We start from the raw sequence: 6,000 nt of genomic DNA on the forward strand, positions 1-6,000 counted from the left end.
TACTGGGGCAATCCAACTGGGTACCTAGAGGAGTACCTAGTCAAGTACTCTTTATACTGCCTAATCAGGAAAAGGAAATAGAACTCAGATATCCCTAGAACTAGTGGATAGAATAATAATAACGGAGAAATTAGTGGCAGCTTGCTATTATATTATTGAGTTAGAAATAGAGATATAATAGAAAGAAGATCTGGAGGAGCTAGAAGCTCAGATCTATTATCTTAAAGATATTTGGATATCCGGTATAGAACCCGTTATACCTCCGGTAATATCCTTAGTTCGGAGGGCTCTAAAAACCCGAGAACTACCTACTTACCGGAGAAAGAATATTAAAGAAGCCTAGGACTTCTTCTATTAGGCAGAGTTAAAATAGTATAAAGACGGCGGGATTACCTAGTTACTAATATAGTAAAAGTTATATATTATATTTCCTGTTTTAAGGATATAGCCAGGGATATCTGGAAGTATAGGGAGTAATTAGTAGGTATTAATACTATAGATTAGGAGATCTTTATTAAATTTATAAAGAATTCTATCTTGGATCCGGAGAACCGTAGTAATAATATCCTTACTAAGTTTAAAGATACCAAATAATGGCCAGACTAGAATATCTAAAGCTTTATATCTTACTTAAATAGCCTATTAGATAACTTGGGATATACGGATTTACTATAAGAGCGGAATGACTTATTTAGTAGTTTAAGGCAGGAAATTCGAGACGAGATTAATTATTAAGGAAATACTCTATAAGAAAAAGAGAAGCTTATCTCTATAGCTATAAGAATTAAGAATAATTTGAACCTATTTACTTAATAGAAATATAATAATAAGCTAATAGAATAGTAAAAAAAAGGAAATAAGAGAAAAGAAAAGGGAAATAATAAAGGAAAACGAAAGAGAAATATATTTCTATTACGAGGTTTGCAAAACCGGAATAATAAAAGTATAGTAATAGGGTCTAATATAGTACCTATATTAGGATTTATAAGACCGGATATAATTTGCTTTACTTATTAGAAGGAAAGTTACTATACTATTACTTGCCCTAATTAAGGGAAACCGATTTACTATAACTATAATAAATCTGGTTATAAAATATATAAGTATCTAGAACTAAAGAAGCCGAAAAACGAATATGCCCTATAATAGTTATATTTATTTATACTATAGAGAGTAAGGCCCCTGAAACGAGGATAGTAATTAAGGTTACTATTAAAATAATAAAAGATAGGTAAAGAGTTAAAGTATTAGTAGATTCGGATATAAAGGCTAATTATATAAAAAAGAGATTAGCTTTAGATATAGGTATTCTATTAATATTAAAAGTAATTCCCTTATTCTTATTAGAAAAAAAGAGGATTCATTTATATAGAGATTATATTTTTGGGGTTATTACCGAGAATATACTAGGGAACTAAAAAAAGGCTAATATATACTTTATATTATATAATTTCGATCTGAACTATATTAATATAATATTTGAATTCCTATAGCTTTACTAAGTTAACTTCCTGATTTCCTTTAGGGAGGTAATATAGAGATACCAGATTTAATTATAGAAGATTAAAGTTCTAAATACTAGAAAGTTTACTAAAATAGTAAAATATAAAATATATATTTTTCTATTAATTACCTATTCTATAATAGATAGCTAAAGGATTACTACTATTATTACTAATGAAATAGTTATACTTTTTAAAAAGTATTAGGACCTTTTCTAAGTATTTTCTATAGAGGCTATAGGTATACTATCCGACTACTATATAATAGAGTATTATATAGATCTGAAACTAGGGTCCTAACTACTATATAGTTCTATATATACTTTATTAGAAAGAGAGCTTAAAGTCCTTCGGAAATATCTTAATACTAGCCTAGAGAAGAAATAAATCCATTATTCTACTAGCCTAGCTAATACCCTAATTATATTTATTCTAAAGAAAGAAAATAGCCTATATTTATATATTAACTACCAGAATCTAAATAGGATTACTATTAAGAACCAAATACTATTACTATTTATTAGTAAGACTATAGATAGGCTTTATAAAACAAAGATATATATAAAGTTAAACTTAAAGAATACTTACTATTAGTTATAAATATAGAAAGGTAATAAATAAAAAATAGTATTTTAAATATATTATAAATATTTTAAGTACTATATTATATTCTTTAGACTATCTAATATTCTAGTAATATTCCAGGTATATATTAACTATATACTAATAGGTCTTATAGATATTATTTATATAGTCTATCTAGATAATATTTTGATTTATTTAAAAGACCCAGAATAGTATATAGTAGTAATCTAATATATATTTAAGTAATTATAATAATACTAACTCTTTATAAACTTGGTAAAATGCGAGTTTAATATAGAGAGAATAGAGTTCCTGGAGTTTGTAATTAGCCTAAATAATATAGAAATAGAAGCTAGTAGAATTATAGCTATTAGGAAATAGCTAGCCTTAAAGAATAATATCTGAGAAGTTTAAATATTTCTGGGTTTTATTAACTTCTACTAGAGGTTTATTTATAGATATTCTAGGGTAATAAAAGAATTAACTAATTTATTAAAAACTAGTAGAAACCTATAATATTATTTTAGCTAGATAGATAAGGCAAATAAGGCTTTTAAGAAGTTATAAATTATATTTATAATAGTACTAATTCTTTATTATTTTGATCTAGCCTTAAAGATTTATATAGAAATAGATATTTTAAGATTTGTAATTATAAATATAATTTCCTAGCTTTTTAGTAAAGAGGCAAAAGCCAGATAATACTCTATTATTTTCTATTTAAAGAAAATAACTATAATTAAGAATAGATATAAAATATATAATTCTAAGCTCTTGGCTATTATTCTGGTATTCTATATCTAGTAATATTATTTAATATATATCCGGTATACTATTATTATTAAAACAGATTATAATAATTTAAAATACTTTATAACTAAAAGAAAACTAAATAATTAATAAATAAGATAAGTAAAGAAGCTAGCTATCTTTAATTTCGTCTTAAAATACTAGCCGGGATATAGTAACCCTGCTAATAAGCTATTAAGAAAGCCAGACTTTATAGCAGGTATAAATAAAAACACTTTATTACCTATATTTTATAACAAGCTATAGAATATAGAATAGAGAGCCCTATAGGTAATAGTAATAGAATACTATATTATTTCTATAATACTATAATTCAAGGCCTAGAAAAGAGGAGGTAAGTACTTTTTAATTAGTAAAATACTAAGGAATTCTAAAAAGAAAGTCTATTTTAGTAATAGAATAATACTAGAGATATTACTACTTGAGTCTATTACTAGTATAGCTAGTTACAAATAGTATATACTACGGATTCTAGCTATATAAGTAGCTGGATCCAAAATAGTATATAAAAAAGATAAAGAGATATTATTTAAACTACTATTATAGTACTAAAGGCTTAATCTATTAGTATAATACCAGTAGTATAAATAGTTCTTAAAAGAGACCTTTACTAGAGCTATTAAGACTTGGGAATTTAATATATCTGGGTTATTAAGATATTAGAATACTATCTATATACTAAATAAGCCGGCTCTTAAAGAAGAATTACTATAAGCTAACTATAATAATCCTATAAATAGGTATTTTAGTACTAGTAAGATACTAGAAATCTTCTAGAGGAAGTATTTCTGGTAAAATATAAAAAAGAATATAAAAGACTATATTAGAACTTATCCTATATATTAATGGACCAAGGTAAAAAGACATTTACTATATAATATATTCAATTTATTCTCTCTTCCCTCCAAGCTATAGTAAGAAATTACTATAGACTTTATTATAAGACTGCCCCCTTTTAGGTTTTATAATAAAGTATATAATTCTATATTTATTATTATTAATAAATATACGAAAATAATATAATATATTCCGACTATTAAGGAAATCTCGGCTCCTGAGTTAGTAGAGCTATTTATATATTATATTATTAAAAACTTTAGTATACCTATAGATATAACCTCTAATAAAGAATTTATCTTTATAAGCAAGTTCTAGTCAAGTTTATACTTTTATTTAAAGGTTTAATAATAGCTAAATATAGTATTTTACCTATAAACTAATAAATAAACAGAGAATCTAAACCAAATTCTGGAATAATACTTGAGGTACTATACTAGTTACTAGTAAAATAACTAAATAGTAAAGCTTATTTTTATAGAATTTATATATAATAATTCTATATATTTAATAATAAGAATTTCTCTATTCTATATATTATACGGATTCTATTCTAGTATTAAACTATATATTAAGAATAATATTCCAGAAAAAGAAATACTAGTAATATAGGAAAAAATATAGAGGATTTAAGTAAAATAGGAGATACTAGAAAAGTAATAGCAAAAAGTAATAGATATATAAAAAAAGTACTATAATAAGAAATATATTAATAAGAAATTTAATATATATAATAAAGTTATATTTTATATAAAGAATATTTAATAGCTATAACCTAGTATAAAACTAGTAAATAGATATCTCGGTTCTTTTAAAGTTCTAGAAGTTATAGAAATATATAAATAAGTATACCGCTTGAAATTACTACTATTATATTAGATCTATAATATTTTCTATATTTCTCTCTTGAAACTATAATACTTATAAGCTAATACTATAATAGAACTAGAACCGGTCGAGATTAAAAGCAAAGAAGAATTCGAGATAGAATCTATTATAGCCTATAAAAAGGGCAGAAAAGGAAAAAAAATATCTCGTTTATTAAAAGGGCTACTTACCGGCAAATAATATATAAGAACTACTAAGTAATCTAGAGAATATAGTTCAAGAATTATAAGAATACTTGGAAAAGAGTAATATTATAATACTATTAGCCAAATAAAGGTATAAAAGATAAATGCTTTTATTAGGAAACTATTAAAAACTATATATTTATTTTTAGAAAAACTATATAAAAATTATTAAGAATTCTAAAAACTTTAATTTCTATATCCTATAAATATTTTACTTTTATAACTATTCTCTACTATTTTTATTATTATTCTTATTAGGATTCTCTCGAGAAACAGGTAGTAAATTGGCCTATAAAGCTATTAGCTATTAGTAAGAAATAAGAAAGAAGTAAGCTTATTTAATACTAAAGAATATTAATTATACTATTAAGAGTACTTTATACTTATACTAAGCTAGTAAGAATTACTTAACTTATTTCTTGGATTATTAGGAGAATTTATTAGCCTCAAATAATAGCTTTAATATAAGAAATATATACTGTTTAGTATAAAAGAAAAATAGTAATAGACTTTTCCTTTTCGGATAAAGGATAAGAAAAATGCTTATATATATTAATAGCTTAAAAAAGGCAGTTTAACTATATTATATATATTTGAAGAACCTTAGATAATATTAGAATAGGGAATAAATAAAAGAAATTATAACTTATAGGATTATACTTCTTATTTTTGGAATAATAGTAATTATATACCAAGTAATTATTACTCTTAATATAAGTAAGGTTAGGAAACTTAGTAATATTCTTGGAATATTAAAGATAGTAAGGGCGAATTAAGGATATAAAAGTATTAGCCAAATAAGTAGTAATAGACTAATAAATACTAAGAGAAGTATTTATCTTAATAAATAAAGAAGTAAAAGAAGAAATTAGAAGGAAATTTAAATAAAGCTTAAATAAAGCTTAAATAAAGCTTAAAGAAGCTTAAAGAAAGCTTAAAAAAGGAAAGCAAGGAATAAAGAGAAGCTAGATATAATATTATAGTTAAGAAAAGAAAGGTTAGTTAGTAGGAAAAAAGAGGCCTTTTTATAATACCCTTTTTCCGAATAGTAATTATAAATTCGGAACTAGCTCTATACCAGGAATACCTAGAAAATTCCAAAAAAGGGATTTATAAATAAACTAGAAGATTAGATTAACTTTTCCAAGCTTTTGGGCCTATAGAATAATAATTTATTTATAAATAGAGGCTAA

This window comes from Hyaloscypha bicolor, assembly GCF_002865645.1.
Source record: "Hyaloscypha bicolor E unplaced genomic scaffold K444scaffold_182, whole genome shotgun sequence".
In the NCBI taxonomy this organism is placed as follows: Eukaryota; Fungi; Ascomycota; class Leotiomycetes; order Helotiales; family Hyaloscyphaceae; genus Hyaloscypha; species Hyaloscypha bicolor.